Genomic DNA, 21562 nt, shown 5'->3' with positions numbered 1-21562 from the left:
GCTTGTAACTTTGGTGCTGTGAAAGGATCAGACTGTGTCCGTAGCTGTCAGATAGAAGGGAGTCAGTGGAAGTAAAACAAAACACTCTAAGTGCAGATGGAAATATAATGTGGGGTGGGGGTTGCCTGCCGGAGAAGTGAAGTGAGAATGCACGGAAAGACCTTTGACCAACTAGTGAAAGTCGAGGCTCAGAACCATGGACAGCGACCAAGGTTTGGCAGCCTGGGGGGGGGGGACCGTAAGTGCTAGTCTACAATCCCAAAAAGAACTCAGAGCCTGGGACAGAAAAAGCAATATCTGCTCTTTTTGACCTCTTCATAAGATGCTTCTGCTCCTTAGACAATGGCCTAAGGAAGAAAACACATTCCTCAGAATTTCTTTGAGTGAACTAAATGTGGAACTAGTACAAAAGTGATAGGTAAAAAGTGGTCAGGTTTGTGTAATGGAACCCTTTGCATTATCTAACAACATAAAGTAGATAGGGAGACCTGGGTGAGTTTTTCTTTGCACCTTCCTTCTCTCTGAAATGTAGACATGCAGTTGCCAAGAGTCTGTTTTTGCCCTCATTGGCTAAGAATAAAGAAACAGTAATCTCATGAGTTGGTTTCCTCCGGGTTAAAAAACACTATATTTTATAAACTTAACTGTTGACAAGTACTTATATAAAGATAAATATTTAAGCAGAGGATACAATCCTTTAAGCAATGAAAGTTTTCAGTATTTTTTAAGTCTGTCATAATATCATGTAGTAATAAATCTTACACAAAGTATTTATGAATCAAAATAGTTAATCAGACCCATTTTAAAGACCTGGAAATTAAGGAAAGTTCTGAGGTTTGATAAAGATCCATCAGTGTAACAATAAGAGTCCAGATCCAGGAGGATTCTTATTCTGCATCAATTTCACTTTCCCCTTTTTGGAAAAAAAAAATACATATATATATATATATATATATATATATATATATATATATATATATCCTCAGATAAGGACTAAATTGAGTAAAGGCAATATGCAAGTGAGAAGTTTGATAGCATCTATGCATAAAACATCAAGACAGTACTAAAGATTTCTTTTTTCTAGAAAAATGAATCTTGCATTCTTAATCTTAAGAAAGCCAAGTACAAATTACTCTCAGCAGTTTCCCAGAAGATTCCCACTTAGTGGCCAGGTATAGAGATTTGATCTTCAGGGTGCAGGTTAATTAACTCTTATTTAAAATATTTCTGTCACTCAAATCGGAATGACTGTAGGCAGCAGATGGAAAATACAGGTGCACAATACCACCCATGGCCAAAGCATTGGAAACATGAAATTGCATCCATCAAGAGAATCGTTATTAATATATATGCAGAATCAGATCTAATGAAATGCAGAAGTCAGCAGCACTGACTTCTTTATTGTCTAATTCTTCAGAAGTTGCCAATAGCAGTCACAGCCTCCAGACGCCTTTCCATTTGCAGATTGTTTGGCAAGAGTCTTAAATACAAGACTGTCTCCCAAAATGAGAGCTCCTTGGGTGGAGGAGAGGTTGTCTGTACCGTGATGGATGCATGCAGCACACGGCACATTAAAACAAGGGAGCAAGAAAAATCATGAAGTGGCATCCGGAATCAGTAAGCTTCAAGTCTTTAAGACCACTGAGACAATAAAGCCCTCCAGGGAAAACCCTTGCAAGCTGACTATAAAACAAATACTCTGCTGAGCACATTTGCTTCTGTGCTTCAATCCAGAAACATATTTTAAATCACTGTTGTCACTACTACTTCCACAGCAAACATTTTGAAAGAGAGAGGGTACTACATTCATTGAGTCTAGCTTGTGCAACCAAGGAAATTTTCTTTCAACTCCAATTATATTTTAAATCCAAACATATCTAACTTGTCTTCCCTTAGTTTTAGTGTATCATTTAAATGTCATTCTATAATAGTCTATGTTACAAATGTCCTGCTCAAAGTCAAGTCCACTGTAATATGTAATTTTAGGATGTGACCAAAATTTGCACTCAATAAAATTAGTAACTGATCTTTCCTTTGCCTCTTCAGAAAGTAGACCTTGTTCTACTACATTGATTTAAAAAAAAAAATCGTCTAAATATAAAACAATGTCAAGGTCATTTTGTACATTAAATGCAGTGCCCTTAAATTAGCCTCCATGGTTGGAGAGTTCTTCCCAGTGGTCTAGATTGTGGATTGTACCAGTGTCAGAATAAAGATACTAGTCCAATTAAGTATTCTAAAATCAGTGAACTTACCCACACACACACAAGTAAAATAAAATTACATCTTTATCCAAGTGAATCAAAATTACTTTTAGATTAGGAGCAATGGCAACTATTTCTTCTGCTTTCTTTTGAACTACTTATTTCTTCACATTAAGGTTTTACTAATAAATAATGTTTTTGGTTGCATCCTTCCACAACTCTTAAATGGAAGGAGACATCACTGCGATGACCAAACTCCTGAGAAAATAGTGGCTTAGTTCAATATACTATTTATTCACAACATAACTACATAGAGTGTCAATCATCAGCTTGAAAAAAGACCAACTTTCTGCAAGCAGGAAAATTCATTAAAACTTAACAGTTATCTTTTAGAAGACATATGTATATGTTACCAGTACACCATAAAAACTTAATATAACATTCTACATGAGGTGAGATCAAAGCATATTTTCAACTCCTAAAAGCATGACTTCACTAACACACTCTAATTCCCAGTTGATGCTAATTTATTCAAAGCTCACTTCTTGGTTCCACATTCTGAGGACTCTCAAATAATCATACTGTATGTGTACCCAGATCACGGACACTTGAGCAACATTAACTTCTACAGTTATTACCTTCTCTTCCTTTACTTTGCTGTTTTTCTTTCTAGGGATTTTAACTTTTTCAAAGTTAACTCTCTAGAATTTACTTGCTGAGTTAGTGACAGATTCACATTTTGCTCTAAAGAATGTCTCATGTTAACTCCATTATGGTTCCATTGGGAAGAGTTAATGAAATAATAAATTATGTGTAGATTCAAATCCATGCAATTAACAAATGACTGCCTTGTTATTTTCAACTGTGTCTGAAGTTACAAACCATAGGTCTTCCTGTTTCATGAACCATTTACATATATGTGTGTTTTAGATATTCATTTTCTTTGACAAACATGAATAATTACTGAACCCTATTTATCAGCACTACTTTTTTTATATAACAGTGATAGCACTACATAACTAAGGTGGTTCTTGAATGTATATTTAAAATGTCTGCTCTCAACAGTGTTGGTTTTGTTTGACTTGTTCTACCCAGTTCTCTAGGGAGTAGGTAATTTTCTTAATTTATGATGAATGGCTGATAGCAGCGCCTAATTGTTGCTGACCTGAAGATCAGTGATTTCAAATTAAATGTCAAGTGATGTAGAACTGTTTTCTAGTAGCAATTTGTTTTATGTTTCTCTTGAGCAACAGAGATATAGGTTTAATTTGGAAGTGTTTTATTGTTAAAATTTATGATTTATTTACATTGTTTACTTTTTCTAGATAGAGCAGAAGAGATTAGCAAACATCACTGATAGGATAACTAGCCCATCCCACCCACTTTCCTCTATGTTTACTGCAGAACTATAATTTAAACCACAAAGAATATATTCCTATGATACCATCCGATCATTACATATTGGAGTCGATTTGTGACTGCACAAGCTGAGCTGCCTGAATTCCAATATCAATGTCAAATCCCTTCATGCTTTATCTTCTGAAGTTACAGCAGACATCATAACTTTTGTACAATTAAGTTTTATTTCATGACTATTTCCAACTTATAACTACCATGTAATAAAAAATATATAAAACAATGGTCAAAAACATTCTAATCTACCTCTGCTTATTTTCTTATTGATCATATAATCTTGGGCAGGTGACTATCTCTGAATGTCTACTTCAAGCAAAAGAAGGTTTTCCTAACATAACATGTCACCATTCTCCACCTCCTGCCCTAAATTATCCCCTCATTTTTCTCTTGCAAAAAGCAACCTAAGTGGGTTTAATAAAAAATAAAAATAAAAAAGAAAACTAGGTTCTTCAGTATGTTGCCTACTTATCTAGGAAAAAAGACCACAGTACTACTTCTGTGTCAATGCCAGTTTTTACTTATGTCACTTCTCATGCAACTTCAGGAACCTAAGGCACTAGTTCATACCTGTATATGCTCCTTAGCTTCATGGACAGAAAATAATTCGCAAACAAGCTATTTTGAGTACTATTGCCCTAGGTGCCATTTCACTATGGGACATGAGAAATTCTTCTCTGTAAATTCCATGTACAAAGAAGAGTATAGTACTAGAATCGATAAAACTAGGCAAGAAGAAAGACTATGTCTTAGTATCTCCACGTTGCTTTTTGAATGAATGCATAAATAACAAACTAGTGGAAATCTTAATGCTGTGTGGTTATCTTTCTTTGATGTTTCCTTTATGGGATGTTGGAGATAAAGAGAAGGGAAAAAGTAGACTAGGAGAGAGATAATTCTCTTTACTTTTTCCTCCCTCAACCCAGTACCTCAGTCAAATTCATAGATCTTTACTTACATGTGCAACCTGCGTGCACTTTCAGAGGAGACTGTCAGCTGCATGTTACAACATGCACTGAGGAAGCAAATTAGTCTCTGATCTGAACTGGTATTGCCTACGCAGGAGTAACTCTTGAATCTGAAACTCAGGAATATGCTTGGCCAGGGCCTGTCTAGTAATAGAGATGGGCTTCCTTGGGTTCAGCAGATAGGATATCAAGTGGAATGACTCTTCTTCAGTCTGACTGAATCATGACTTATCGTTATTCAATTGAAAAAGATTTGGAAAATCTTTAGTCATATGTCATTTATACTATTGATGGCTTCTTCACAAACATGTTTATATTGTCTTCCTTTTCTCCCTGTGAGATAAATGACAATGTGTAGACAACATACAGAAAAGTAAAAAGAACTATGCACTGTAGGATGTGAGAAGCCATCAAGAAGAAAGATTAATTACAGCTCTGGAACTAATACATTTGTCAGCTTGCAGTACCCTGGGTCCACCACTGCTTTGGTGATATCCTAGTGAAAAATATCAAAAGAAGAGATATCTACACCCAAATTTAGCTGTCGAAGCATACTGAACACTAGATGTTTCACAATTTAAATAGTTGAATCATAATATGAAATACTACATCATTCAAAATGAGACTATATGATGTAATCATAAAACACAGCATATTTAAAATTTAAAATTTTATTATAGTAAAAGATACATTGCCACAACCCTCTTCAATATAGTCCCCTCACTTAAGCTTCTTTATCCCACTTCTCTTATCACTGTCTAAGGCAGTTGTGGAAGACTTTATTCCTGAAGATGTTTAGTCACACTACCATGGCTGCCTTAATGTCTTAAATCAATTCAAAATATTCACATTTCCTGGTCATTTTGATGGTTAGAGAAAAAACAGAAGTCATATGGTACCAGATCCAGTGAATAAGGTGGATGAAGGTACAGTGCTGTGTTTTTAGAAGTCTGCCGTTCCACTGGATGGCACTAAGAGTATGAGAGTACCATTCACCATGTGTATTATTTTTTGAAAGGTTTTCATTTACACAGCTTAGACTTGTAGTGATCCTCAGAGCTGAGACTACAGGTGTGCACCACCATACCCCATCTTGCTGGCCAGCTCAGCACACCCAAGTTGGAGTCACCATTGCATGAGGTAATGGAGATTCAACTCAGGTCATTGTGCTTGAGTAGGCAGGTGATTAGACTGCTGAACTATCTTGGTGGCTCATTTGCCATGTTTTTGAACACATCCTATAAAGACACAAATGGGAAAGGCCTTCAAGAAATACTTCTTCAAAATGCAATAGTGATGTGATAAGTGTGTTCAAAGTGATGAGGAATATTTTGCTGAGGATTATTGGCAAGGGGTCTTTTTGTAAATATTTTTTAAAACTTAAACATTCACAGTATTTGGGATTCTGCTTTATATTTATGGATATATAAAAAATTACAGATATGTATAAAAGTAAGATTTGTTACTGTAAAACTTGAAGTCCAAAATGTTAATAATAATGTTCAGAAGTAAGTAGGGTTTTTTTTTTCTCAAAAATACATATTTGTTTAAGCTCCCCACACAATTTAAAAATAAGAGGAGAAAAGATAAGTGACCTTCATTATGCTTTCAGTCCTTCAATATGAAGATAGATAGATTGCAAGAAAAAAGAGATTATAGAATATGTTTAAATTTATCAAAGCCTTTTGCCATCTGTTTTGTAAATTTATCCTCAGCATTACCTTTTGAGATATGTGAGACAAATATTCCCATTTTCACAATACAAATGAGAAAACTGAAATAATCATACCTACGCACAGAAAAAATAAAAGGCAAAGGTTAAGAGACCTGAAGCACAGAACTACGCTTGAATCTTAGTTCTACAACTTCCTGGATAGCCTACCTTGGAAAACATGCATAATGTCTCCAGCTTTCAATTTTTGAATCATACAATGTATTTCTTAATTTCAGGGAGAGGAAAACATTATGCATGCAGTGCGCTAAGTCCATGACCTGTAACATAACATTCTAGTGAAAATGAATGATGGTGGCAATGATGACATTTATGATAATGAGTTCTTATTGATATGGCAAGGTAAAGAAAAACTGTATTACATATGTACTGAAGAACTTTATCTGTTTATTAGGGAACATCTTTGTACATTTGCAATATATATTAATATTGATATATGACATTCAGATAGATTTAGAGTATCCTACTATAGTGTCCAAATCACCACCACCACCCCCAGTGAAATATCTGTAATTTTGTAACCCTACTAGAGTCTGGTCCACTGGAGAGGATCCGTAATTAAAATGTATTTTAGAGTCGATGAATAATAAAGTCAAACTTTGAGTCCCAGTTTTGGCTAGTTTCTCCTTCAAATTGTCAGATTTAGAACAATTACATCAAGGATTATGAATGATATTGTGGCATATTAAACAAGGTTAGTGACCAATTCACAAGACTTTCTTTATCTGCTATGATAACTTTTCATATGAGACTCTGATAAATAAAACTGAAGGAAAATAGCATTCTTGGCTTATCAATAAGTTTTTATGCTCAATGCTCTTGTGCATAGCTATTTAGAAAAACATTGGGTTGGACCATGTAATTTGAGTTTCAGATTTGTGTGGCATTTTTAAATTCTAAGTCTTGGCATCTACCACCTTATTTCTGAGCCAATAATAAAACAAAGTGACAAAAGAGATAGAGGACAAAAGGTGTGAGTCTGTGGCATTGTGGTTGGCTTGTTTTTGTAGTGACCTTAAAATAACTGTCCACCAAAATCTCTACATTTGAATCCTTAGTACCTATGAATATGTTACCTTGTACAGCAAACAGGGATTTGAAAATGTGATTATGTTAAGCTTCAAAGGATAGAAATGTTATTCTAGAGTCTCCAGGTAGACTCAGTGTAATCACAAGGATCCTTATAAGAATCACACAGGAGGAGGCTGGGGATGTAACTCAGAACATTTAACTGAATCCACAGTATCACAAAAAATGAAGGAGGAGGTGGAGGAGAAGGAAGAAGAGAAAAAAGGTGCAGGAGGACCTTTTTTCCTCTACCATAAGGGAATATGGTAGTGTGGAGAGTTGAGGATGCAAACATCGGGATGATGCATTTTCAAGATGGAGGAAAGGGCCATAAAGCCAAGGAATACAGGCTAGAAACTGAAAGGGCAAGGAAATGCATTTTCTCTTAAGGGCTTCAGAAGGAATGCAGCCCTGCCAATACCTTGGCTTTGGATCAGTAGAACTGATTCCAGACTATGACTTCTACTTGTAGGTAATTTTTTTTAGTTATATTGTTTAAACCACTGAGTTTCTGGTAATGTGTTACAGCACCAATAGGAGACTAATATACTTGCTCTCATAGACTTATACAGAGAGAAGATAAAAAAAAAATAGATGATGACCTGCCCTATCTTAACTTGGGAAGGCAGATTCCATTTTAAGATTACATATTTTTCAGCTGAAGAAAAAAAATACGAGGTAAAACTTGAGTTGTGTCTTTTAATATAGTCTCTCCACCCATTGTACCCATGATGCAATTGATCTTTTAGGCTTTAGTTAGGGAGGGCAGACATGGATTAAAGGTCCAGAAGTTTCATGATTTTCCTAAAGGCCTTCTTTTAATGTTACCGTGGCTTACATTAATCTAAAGTTTAAGGGCTGCTAACACTGCTATGTACTGAGACATTAAGAAGAAAGTATACCCATAAAACTAACTCTACCTCTTTGGATTCTTACTATGTCAAACCTGTGTGATGCACACAAATTTGAGACAATTACTTTCTTTTTATAAAAGTAATGTACATGTACCTCCTACTCATCTCTGTCCAAAATCAACTGTGACAGATTATAGTTTGTTTATGTATTTTACTGTGTCGATAAAAGAAATTTCTACTGTCATTCTTTTTCTTTTTTGTCTGGAACTGGGAATTGAACTCAGACCCTTGCACTTGCCAAGGAAGCACTTATTCTCCTGAGCCATCTCGCCAGCCCCAGAGCCATATCCCCGGCCTCTCTACTGTCATTCTAATTGGACATAAAAAAAATTACAGGAGAAATGAAGGAAGTCATTTTTTTCCTAAAACTTCGGAGTTGATATTGCTGTAGAAATTTGGACATTCTTAGTTAATGATGTTTCTATATTAAAATGTGGATATTTCCTATGTAGTTGTAGTCTGTCAGTATTCTCATGACTCTGAAAGTGGTTGAATCTGTTCAGTTCCAAATAGTACTTCAATCTGTATCTTTCATTAGCACTCTGAGGAATTGCTTAGAAATGAGTTAGAACTCCTGTACTACTATGGTCTTAAGCTGAATTTAGTAAACACCAGTGCAGTATCAAACAATTTGATGGATGCACAATATGTATATAATCTGATGTTTTTATTAGTGTAGGTTTCAAGTAGAAATCAAACAAAACATTAAATTTATACTCTCTAGCTTAAATTTTAAAGTGTTTATTCCCACAAACAAAGTTAAATTCCAACCCTTTATCTTTATCTAATACAATTATAGGCTATCCTAGTTGTGGAATGTTATTTGTTCTGTCCCAACCAGATGATTTTTAAATGCAGAACACACTAAACAAATAAACAAACAAACAAAGATGCTTCTATATATTATGAATGTAATAAGATCAGATACATACAACAGAGAGGTATCATTGTGCTGTTGCAACAGGAAGACTTGTGTCTCTCACGCATTGGATTACATAGAGAAATTTGTTCAATATGGACCTAAAAAGGAGTGAAAAATCCATACCTGAATGAATCAGGTATTTCACTTAATCACAGGCACAGAGAGCCATCTAGTGGTCCCTAACACAGCTGTGAATTGAACTGTCCCAGTCAGCCAACCTCTTGGATAGAAAAAAAAAAAAGATTCCAAGTAGCTGTTACTTTCTTTCTTGATCTTTTGACTGTAGGAAGTCTAGATTAATCGGTCAAAGAGTTGACCTTCTTCTGAGGTTGAAAGAGCTCTGGTATCCTGCAACTATAAGCCATAGGCAATATATCTAAAAATGTGTGGCCAAGAAATTTTGGAAAAAAATATGAAGAACTCTAACTTTAGAAATGTATGTTTTTGTCTTTTAGAAACAGTGTTTTCTTTCTGTTTCTTAATGGAATACAGAAAGATGCATTCTTTTTGATGAGCATATCATTTATTTCTAGTTATAAAAGATATTTTTGTGGACAATTGTGAAAGTTAACAAAACAAAAAAATTAAAATTTTCCACAAAGTCACAACTCAAAAATCTACCTAGGTACAGGTGTTAAAAGCTGAGGTCGTGTTATTTTATGGACTTTCTTTTTAACTAAGTTATACATCTTCCCACATTGTTAAGATCTTACCATTTTTCAAGGCTGCATAGTTTTCCTTTGAATGGATTAGTTCATGATTTATTTACTTAACCTCTGTTGCTTAAAATCAGGGTCTTCCCCACCACTGCTCATGGGTCTATACCACGCTGGTTTTCCCTAGGACTCTATATTAGCTCATGCTGTAGAACACCCTCTGAGGGGGGTCCATCACACCATCACGGCTTTTCACTTTTTTTTCCTCCTTACTTTCTAACTGTTTTTCACTGATTATGCTTCTTATCCTTGGCACTTTACAATAATAACCATAGTTCTGTGATACCCAAAATGATAGCCACTATCAAATGTGGATATGTTAATGTAGTTAAAATTGCCCAAAATTCAAAAATCCTTTCCTTACATGTACAAATCACATTTATTTTGAGTGTTCGGTGAACAGATACGGGTAGTGTGTGCTCTATTGAACATTTCCATTTTCATAGGAAGTTTTATTCAGCAGTTTTATCAAAAGATTTCTGATTGCTGCATGGATAGGGTTCTTGTGTTGTGTCAGGACAGTTTGCATGCTATACAACTTAACAAATCTCCCAAAGCATCTGACTACATTTCTTACAACTCTCAGTCCAGCTTCTCCAGAAATACGACTGCCTCAACATATATACACTGGTCCCCACTAGCACAAGCTATATGTGGTCTCTTAAAATAATCAGCAATGGCTAGACTCTTGAGTTAAAGCTCAATATAAACCTTGGGAAAGGGCTGGCCAAATAGCTCAGTGGATTAAAGCATTTGTTTAGGCAGACACAGCGGACCAGGTTCAGTTTCCATTATGCCATGCTGGTCCTGCCCTCAGGGTGCATTGAGACATCCATTGAGACTGGGAGTAGTGGCATGCACCTGTAACCCTGGCTCTCAGGTGGCTGAACACAGGCAGGTTACTACGAGTCCAATCTACATAGTGAGACCCTGAACACCCTGAAAACCCTGTACTAAAATACAAACAAACAAACAAAACCTTGTGATATAGCAGTAAGTAAAATAGCAAAGCTCCAACACTCAAAGAACTCACTCTTGAGCAAGGAAGACAGGCAGTAAAATATCCATATGAGTAAGCATATAATATGCTCCCAGGTAGAAAAAAGCACAAGAAAGAGATGAAGCAAATGAGAGGATCAAAGAACACTTGGTTGAATGAGACTTGACTAAGGAGTAGCATTTGAGCAGAGAATGAAGAAAGAGTGAGGCCCATACTTTCATGCGGAAACACATTGCAGGTTCAAGGGTGCAAAAAAGTAGAAAGACTGCTAAGGTAGAAATGAGCACAGCTATGAGCATTTGTAAGGTTCACAAATGAACAATATTTAGAACTACTCATAGCACATTTTGTTCATGGGCACAATTCAAAAAAGATGTAAATGGTGAGGCAGTAACCAGGTCTGTATGCCAATATGGACATTTCCCAAAGATTCAACTCTGAAAGGTTTCAAGTCTACGTCTAGATCAGGGGTACTAAGTAGAATTTTCAATAAGACCTCTGATTTTTACATAATGTTTTAAGATCTCCTTAAAAGGATCTCCCTCAGCCATAATGAAACTTCTCATAATTTCTATAACTTCTCCCCCTACTTTGTTTTCATTAAGTGCTGTTTACTTCCTCAATATATTTTATTTTTTAATTAATTAATTTTTGTATTTAATACAGGGTCTATAGGGTCTCACTACACAGATCAGACTCGTAGTGATTCTCCATTTACACCCTCCAAGTGTTGGGATTACAGGCACGCACCACCACACCCAGTCTCAATTGCTGTCTCAGCATGCCCCAAGGGCAGGGCTGGCACGGTACACTGGATTGAACCCAGGCCCCTGCCTCTGCATAAAAAGGCACTTCAATCTGCTGAGCTATCTGGCCAGCCCTCCTTAATATATTTGCATACTCTCATTTTTTTCTATTTTCTCATTATATTTTCTCATCAATATTCTTCAACAGCCTCTAAATGTCTATTGTGTCTCCACCTATCATGCTGCACACTGCTGCTGGTTTAAGTAACTCCCATTTATCTGTTCACCCATTCTTTCAAATACAACACATTGTATTTGAACTTTGTGCCTGGGCTTTGTGCCTCCTCACCTCCACTCCACAATCATTTTACTATCAAATACTCTCTTTTTGTTCCGGCTTTAACACTCCTGTGGGTTGAAACATACACTTAACTAGCAGTAACTCACTAAAACAGTACTTCATACAATTAGAGTGTATTATACCACTTGAAATAGAATAAGTCAAATTCTCCAGGTTTCATGAGTGTTTGAAAATCAAAATCCATCGTGCAAATCCCCTCAACATGCCAAGTTTCTGATACATCTTCCCAAGGCCCAAGAAACAAATGTCAACAATCATCAACAAATATACAGAATTGATCTTCAAGACCATCCACAAATTACAACAAATTCTTTTCAATTCATGATATTCAGTTGAGGTGTAGGTGCCCAGAAAGCAAACAATGAGTAGGAATTGAAATGTGATACAATTTTTAAATCAATAAACACAAATCATGATATTAAAAGCATTTCTTTATATATCTCTGGAGGAAAAGAAATATACACCCAAGTTGTCTAAATTTACAGTGAATTATGCTCTAATTCACAATTGATTTTTCCATTGAAATAATGTTATCTGTAATTATTAAAACCTCAGGCCAGGAAGCAAAAGCCTACTTAACCCAGAATATAGCAGGACTCTGATTTCAATAGCTCTCTGACACTAAATGCCATCAATAAAAGACTTTCTGTTTGAGACCCCAAAAGAATGTGGAGTCATGAGAAGAACTAGACACTCGGCTTCAAGTCATAGCTCTAAATCATCTGTAGAGTCTTGCTTTCCTCCATTACAAATTGTTCATAGCCTCGCACTTGGGTGGTGCCTCTTTTACAATTTTAAGGAATTGGTGCAAACTTCAGAGAGGTAATATACATAAAAGGCTTTGTAAATCCACATTTTGAAAACAGAGGAGAGGTTTAAGGAACTATTGTAAAGTAATGTATTATGCACTTCATTTGAGCCATCTCAGACCATAGAGAATTACACAATTAAGTGTGTTGCTGTTCCAACAGGTAGAAAAATGTGAATTGCTAAAGCATTTTGAAAACATACCAAGCTTATGAAGTCTCAAAGAAAACTAGAATTTTCTGTACAAATTCAAGTTAAATGAAGTTAATTCCCCTACCTCATTTCCCTTGCAAGCTGGCCTTCTACTTCCTTGCATTTGACCTAGATCAGCTCTAAGAACTACCTGGAATAAAATATGTGGATATAACAGGAATCCAGTCTTAAAAAGCTGCTGGGAACGTATCAGCAGGTAAAGATAAAGGCTGAACATGAACCTAGGGGAGAATATTTTTGGAAAATGGAAATAATATTTATCCTGAGAAGAGGTTGCCTGGTTGGTATCAAATCTGATAAATTTCAAGAACGGTTACCTTTACTTAGGTCACAGGTTCCTTGTGAGATGCTGTATATGAACAATGAGCCATATGTAACATTCTTTGCTTGGAAACCTGAGATTTCAAAACACTAAAGTCCTGCCAAGTAAGGGCACATTGCAGAGCTGAACCTTTGCATCACTGAGCAAGATTATATTTTCTCATGCTATCTTTTCTAATGTGCTTTTGGGAGACTCTTTGGGATTAAAGTTTTGGTTAAAGAAAAGAAGGTGAGGCATTGTTATTGAAACATCTTTTTCTTCCAGGAAGCTCACCCTTAGTTCTAGTCTGGAAAGCCAGGACAAGCTTCTCTTGGTGGTAGTTTGGCAACTGAAGCAGCCCACATTGTTCCATCCTGCTGCCACAGATGAGTGGTTGTACAGTATGTTCTACCTGGGTGGAAGCAACTGGAAAGGGGGTAGACTAGAGCAGAAGTTTACACTTTCAAAAGAGAACTTTAAAATGTGTTAAGATGCTGCCCTAGTCAGGGAGGGAAACCCAGGGAATTCAACTGATCCTTTTAAGGTTAAAGGAGATGAAAGGAATTTGGTGAGTTGACAAGATGCATGCAGTTTACATGCAGGACACAGATTAGAATAAGAAGACACTAAGGAAATCAAATACTAAAGCTAGGATGGCCAGTTTGTAGCTATGAAATATATTACTTAAAGTTTATAAACAATACTAATAATAGGTTAAGATCTTGGACATGATAAAAAGCCCATTCTAGTCTTCATTCAAGTCCACTTTTAACACTGGCAGGACAGCAGCCACTTGTAGACTTTTGTATCATTAGTATACAGAACCACTTCAGGATGTGCCTCCAAGCCCAGGCCCAACAAACCATTAAGATGTCCCTTGCAGAATTAAGGAGGACAATAACACGAGGAAAGAGGGAATAAATCAGCAAACCTAGCCATGGCTACACCATCCATACCTACAGTGTTTCAATAGCCCCAACTGGCTTCTCTGCCTCCATCTTGGCACCATTGATTCTATTGTCTAAGATAGAGTCAGGTGAAAACCCAGGTCACTGGACTGCTTCCCCTCTTTCAGTTCTGTAAAATGACAGCACTGTGCTTCAAATTTCACACATTCATGTACTGCCTTAATGAGTTTCCCCTATCTATGCATTACCTATTGAAATGAAAATTTTAAATTAACTTACTGTTTTAAATAAATGTAATTTTGAATATTTTCATCACAACATTAATGAAAAACCTGTAACATGACTACCACAAAGTAACTATATAAGTAAATACACAATGTAAACAAGAGTTCTAGCTAAGTACTATTTGCCTACCAGAGACCTGAACTTGACTGGTTTTTTTCAAAGAGGAAATTTTCAAGAATACCAAACAGAGGCTTTCTCCTTGACTAAACAGTCGGGTTAAATGCTAATTGAAAAGGGATTAAGTTTCTCACTGTGTGATTCGGTGTTATTTAATGTCAAATCCCTGAACAACCCAAAATCATCCTATGAACCATCTATGCCGTGCCAAATGCTAACCTACCAGAATGAATTCTAAGCAGTTTATAATGGCATTCTAGATCCTGAAAGATCTGACCTTTAATTAACTCTTCTGCTCATATCTTCTCGATATTAACCCTCACTCTTTGCATTCAGCTCTTCAGCAATGCCTAAATATGCCATGCTGTCCCAAGGCATGGAACGTGGCACTGTCCCTGCATGAAATACTCTCCCCTCAGGTCTGCTTGAAACTTCCACTCAACCCTCCAACCTTTGTTCAAGCCTCATTTCCTCTAAGTATGTGACACTGCCCATCCTCTCCCTATTGCAGTTACTTCCCCTTCCATTGGAATTTTCTGACTTGTGCATACCTTTTCCTAGATTCCAAAGTAATGCAATTCTTTGTTAACAAGAAAGGGTCTGTGACCGAACTCTAAGCTGTTCACATGGTATGTGGCTCATGATGGATGCTTAGTAACTATTGATTACATTGAATGTATGGTCCACTTCCATTTTTGCCAACATGAAAAAGCTAAGCAACACTGTGGAAATATTACTATCTCTCAAGGTGATTTAATGTGAAGCTAAGAGCATGCACTGCCTTACAAAAGAGGTTCCCCACTCACCATGGCCAGAGTTCAGGATCCCCGGAATTTAGTAGGTGATGTGCAGCTAAGCTGGAAGAGTAAGGTCTTGGAGAAACCGATTTCATAGGAAACAGAAAACCTTTTTCTACTACGCTGTTAAACTTTTCATACTGCCTTCACTGTTCCCCAAATCATGTTTTAATTTCCTGTAAGTCACAAATGACAGGAAAGTGGCATTGTTCTTGTGCCTCTGAGCTGCTGATTTCCTGAGGCTTCGTTGCTTCCCTTCAGCCAATTTCACTGGCTGTTGTTGCCAAATATTCTTGACCTTCAAAATTAGAGAAAGTTAAAATTGATTAAAAGTAAAATTACCGGAAATAATCATTTGTGAGAATGAAAAAGCCCTGGGCTAGGGAGATGGCTCAGTAGAATAAGCGCTTCCCTGGCAAGTGCAAGGGCCGGAGTTCAATCCCCGGTTCTAAAAAAAAAAAAAAGAAAGAAAGAAGGAAGGAAAAGAAAATGAAAAGCTAAAAATTATACTTTATCCCATCACTTCTTGTCAGACAAAAATACCAAGAAATCAGACAAACATTCAGATCTAGCTAAGATTAGCCAGTTCTGTTTCTGGTTTTGCATTGTGCTCACTATTTATCTGACACTAAGGATATGTCTTCAGGCTTTAGTCTCTAAGAGAGGTGACTATCCATGTGTTATTAGCACCCAAATAATCTTTCAAGTTACAGGTCTCCGGGCTCATCTCATCTTGATCCTTGAGGTTGGAACATAGAAAGCTAACTTCAAAACAAACAAACAAACAAGCAACTTCACAAGTAATTATCATCAGATCATTCTGAATATCATCTTCAGGACCACATAATCCAAGGAGTGATCTAATTTAATTTATGAACTGTAATAGAATCATCTGAAATAAAATTATATTTGATAATTGCTAAAGCATAGCTTCACAAACTCACTGCATTCCACTTAATTATATATGCTACTACCTCATATCTGCATTTTTACAAAGAAACTCCCCCGGGTGAGTCCTATCTGCACAGCACAGTTTCAGAGCTACTGACCCAGGGCAGAGATCTCAAATTCAGATGCCTTACTGGGGCCAGGAAGGTAATGGAAATGTGAATAACAGCCCCAGGCAAGGCAGCAGGGACTAGCAAAAGTGTAGGTAGCAAAAGAGTGCCAGGCCTTTCTGAAACCCAGCCAGCCAGCAGTCAGCGTGATCAGCTGTTATTCCTAGGGAGTACTGCCAGATAGTCTGACTTCTTGAAAGAAGCCAGACTGTATTTTCTTAAATGGAAAAATCTCCTTAAATGTTGACAACTCACTCACTTTTCAAAAACAAACTGGAGGCCTATTAGTGCCTGAGGGTCAGCAGTTCAACACTTCTGTTCTGAGAAATGTCAAGGCATTTGTAGCAGACAAGTATTAACCAGAAAAGCCTTAATGCCAGGTAAGCACCGGGAGATGGCATAGACCTACAATTATACCAAGACCTGCGTTTTTATAGCACAACTACAAAGAACTAAACTAATAGTATAAGAAGTGGGAGGACCAGGCATGGTGGTGCGTGCCTGTAATTCTAGTACTCTTGGAGAGTGAGGCAGGAGCGTCACAAATTCAAGCCCACCTGGGCAATTTACTGACTTAGTGGGACCCGCTCTCAAAAGAAAACAAAATACAAAACAGAATTAGAAAGGGCTGAGGATATAGCTCCGTGCAAAGGTCATGGGTTCAGTCACCCCATACCTTAAAAAAATTTTGAAAAAGAGGTGGATACCTTCATTTGGAAACAAGAGAACAGAAGGGGAGAAAGGCACTATAAGATAATTAGTATAATCCAGATAATGAATGATTAGATACAAGATAATGAATGTATTCAACGTGTGCCTGCAAATGAATTTTAGAAATATTACTCATAAAACACAGATAACAAGATGACGCTGACTACTCAGGATTTGATGTATTAGTTACTATTTGAGAGATTGATTAAATACAATAGTTTATATCAAAAAGATTAACAAGACATTTAACATAGTATATAGTCAAATAGGGGCAAGAATATAGCAAAGGGTCAAGCATTTGCCTAACATGCCGAGTCAGGGATTGACCCCCAGTACTGAATAAAATAAAATAAAAACCAATTCTTTTACTTCCCCTTTCTGTAGGCCCCTATTTCCTTACACTGAAACGCAACAGCCTTCATGAAAAAGTGAGTTTGGGGCAACAAGCTGACAAGCCCCTTGATTTTCATGCGTGTATATTTGTTAAAAAAACTGCTGATGCCGTCTCTACATTGAGATCATCCATAAGACATTGATACAAGCCCTTCACAAGCAACCTCGCCTTCAAGTACAACAGCCCTGCCCCTCCTCACTGGGTGCCCTTCCTGATGGTTCAGTGACTCCAAATCCTGGGCAAAGACAACTGCCGAACAAGTGGTTCTGAGAATTCTTATGGTCAGTTGTGAAAATTTCCTGAGCCTGAGTTATCCAGGAAAAGTCATCTTCATTTTGTCACACTCCATTATACGTTCACTTTAAGTTTTTAATATAAAAGCAATATAAGAGTGATGTTTATTAATGTATTTGTGATTTCAGAGACTAATAATTTCATCACCTGGACATAAATTTCCTTTTAATTTTTGTCTGCCTAAGCACAGTATTTTTACCTTTATTAGGTTGCTATTTTCGCTTACTTTCCATCAATTTCTAAAGGCTTACTATAAGCCTTGCAAATAATGTTCAAATATTTGTTTGTGAAATATTTGAAATAAGTGAATGAACTTTAGGAATCAATGAGTTTCAGGAGAAGAATGAATGAATGAATGAATGAATGTATGAATGAATGAATGAATGAATGTATGAATGAATGAATGAATGAATGAATGAATGATTTTTAAATTTTTTTATCAGTACATGTCTGCAGTAATAATGTTGCATGCCTTACATGGAGCCTGTGCATGTGCCCAACCCGTCTATCTAATCCCTCTTCCCATCTACTGTCCCATCCCTCCCTCCCGCTCCTCACCTCTCCCTCCATTTCTTAACTCCCTTCCCATTTAAGCTCCCTACTTTCTATATCTATCTTCCATTTAGCTCTTTATTTATATTTTGGGTTTCATGTAAGATGTGCTATTTAAGCTCCTGTGTCTGATTTCTTTCACTTAACATTATGGTCTCAAGGTAATTTTAATATATAATCAAGTTTGTATTCAGGTTTGCTTGCTTCACTGGGTCATAAAATTTTTATAACTCTCCACAGACTCCAAATGAATCATATTCCTCTACTTATTTAGTTATTTTCTGATTATAAAATGGAAAAGCTTAAAAACTTTTAAAATCCTACTCTCCAGAGACAATCACCTTAACTTATTCAGTCTTTCTTAGCGTTCTTTATATAAACTTTTTCTTTAAGCACAGAGGGTTTCTATTCAGATCTTTCCACTTTAAATGGAATTGATAACTTTTTCCCACATCATGGGAAACTCACTGTGGCCATGATTTGATTAACTGCATAGTATGCCAGGCTATTAGCCATGACTGGTATGTTAATATTAATTTTTTTACAATTATTTTTCTTGAAATATTTCACAATGAAGATTTTTGTTCACAGACTTTTTTTCCACTTTGTATATCATCCTCTTAACATAGATTTCTGGAAGAGGAAAATAAACATTAATTAATAAGAGTATGCCAAAGAGTTATTTTGCTATGGGATCTATGGATGGCATTTTTCCTGCATCCTTATGTCTCTCATCACGTCTTTGTTATTTTTATTACAAATAAAAGACAAACTTATAGAGTGTAAAACTATTTTCCAAACTCATGTAGATACCACTTTACCATTTAGGGCATTTAATGGTGCAGGAATGAGAAGCCATGGTATTCATATTTATTTTTGAAGCTTACCTTTTTATTCACTTTCTTTCTCCCTGAATGCTGACAATTTTTTTATTAAAACTCTGTACCACATATGTTTAAGTATAGTTCATTTTTATTGACCATGTCAAGAATGATGTGTTCATCAAATTGAAACTATTAAAAGCTAGAATTTTTTTCTTCAGATACCCCTTCAACTAATGCTTTAGTTCTTATTGTGGGTTTTCTCTTAGTCACACTATAATTCTTAGATTGATGTTTCTATCTTTGCCTATGACATCTAGGTGACAGACTATACCCAAACCAGGAAATTTTTGAAAGAGAAAAGACAGCACATTCGATACAACAATCACCCAGGACAATAGGCACAGAACAGGAACTGACTACTGGTAGAAGCATAGGACATCATTGCTCTCATTATTTGTAATTCTTGACCCTTTTATACCATGTTGTGGGATATTTTCTAGACTTTGTCTCCCACTTCACTAACTCAGTGTTCTGCAAAGTGCATCATTCCTTTTGTGCTTCCAAAGCATAGCCTGAAATCTATCATTGAATTTTTATTTTCTGCATTTCTTTCCAAATAACACTATTCTTTCTCATTCCATTCTATCATTATACATCTCAATATGTTCTTTTTGTGAGTTGCTATGTTTCAAAAATGTCAAATTATCTTGCTTGGTTTTATTTTCCAATTTTCTTTTGTCTTTTCAAGTAACTTTCTTTTTTCTTTCGTGTGTGTGTGTGTGTGTGTGTGTGTGTGTGTGTGTAAATGGGGTTTGAACTCAGGCCCTTGTGCTTGCCAGAGAAGCTCTTATTCCACTGAGCAATCTCCCAGCTCCCCTCAAGTAACTCATTTTCATAGTATGACTTTTTTTCTTCACATTGTTCTATAACATTGGTAAAGGGCTCCTGCTGTTTTGTTGATGTTTTGTAATTGGGCAGTAGAAAAGAATTATTATTCTGGAGCAACAAGACATTTATCCATAGACTCCTGTTTGCCAGCACACAAGTTACTTAAATGGCTAATTCAATGTATTGGTTAAAGAACCTTGTAAAAATACAGGTATATATTAACTTTCTGTGTTCGTTGCCTAAACCAAATTCCACTCTTTAATAATCATCAGGAACATGATGTGATTCTGTGAGTCAGACTGACATCTACACCTCCTCTAAAGATCCTTTATCAGTTCCTCAACCTAATCAGATTCTTCAGAAAACATAATCACACTCTAGACCTGTTAGCTGAAAAATCTTAGGCTATATGTTTGACTACATTTAAAAAAATCCTAGTTATTTCTGATGTGTCCACTTGGTTGAAAAATAAGTGATCTGAACCAATTCAAAGTGTTTATGTGGAAGAGAGGTTTAATTCCCAAAAGCTTCTAAACAGCTCTTGGTTTGCATGGATACAGGGAACATTTATCATCTGCTGCTTCCTGTGGTAACTTTGCAACAGGAATTAAACCTCTCTTGCAAACAAACTCTTTGTATGATGCAGTTTCTGTTTAGACCTAGAAATAAAAATGGTAACCAGAAGGAGGGACTGATCAAATGGCACCCCTGGCTGCCTCATGACAGCAGAACTCTGTAGTTGAAGAGCTGCAGTGACTTCCATGTGAACTAAATGATAAAAGAGAAGGAATGATCATCATTAGAGAAATTAAGAGCTGGAGGGCCCAGACTACTTTGGTGAGTGCCAGCTTCACCAATAACTAGCTAATTGGCAATAGTATAATATAGCATAATGACTTAACCTGGGGGCCACTTACATTTTATCTTTAGTTTTTCACCTATATGCTGTGAACATTAGAAACTATTGCACTGAGTATTTGGGAACATTAAATGAAATAATTCATAGAAATTATTAAGAATTGCCTGGTTAAGATTATAGTCAAGAAATATTACCTATTATCATTCTACAGACAATATCATTTTCACATTTTCTTTATTGTAGTTCCACTGACTTGTAGGTTGTCTATTATCTTTCCATTCCAATAATTGCCTTTTTTTTTTTTTTTTCGCTACCGGAGATTGAATACAGGACCCTGTGCTTGCAAGGCAAGCACTTATTCTACTGAGCTATCTCCCTGGCCCAATTGTTAATAGAAGTTTTGGGGGCCAGTAATATAGTTCAGCTGCACAATGTTGGCCTAAAAGCAAAAGGTTCTGAGCTCAACTCCTGGTAGAAAGAATGAGAGAGAGAGAGAGAGAGAGAGAGAGA

At 36.3% G+C, this 21562-nt stretch overlaps 1 protein-coding gene across 1 annotated transcript in view; it reads left to right on the top strand.

Moving 5' to 3' along the window:
- Grin3a (glutamate ionotropic receptor NMDA type subunit 3A) overlaps positions 1-21562 on the top strand; it is a 195859-nt gene that overhangs the window by 1380 nt on the left and 172917 nt on the right. The gene's annotated exons all lie outside the window — the stretch shown is intronic.

This window comes from Octodon degus, unplaced genomic scaffold (assembly GCF_000260255.1).
Source record: "Octodon degus isolate 3935 unplaced genomic scaffold, OctDeg1.0 scaffold00094, whole genome shotgun sequence".
Lineage (NCBI taxonomy): Eukaryota > Metazoa > Chordata > Mammalia > Rodentia > Octodontidae > Octodon > Octodon degus.
Note: the sequence above shows the minus strand (reverse complement) of the source record. Positions and strands in the feature narration are given on the sequence as shown.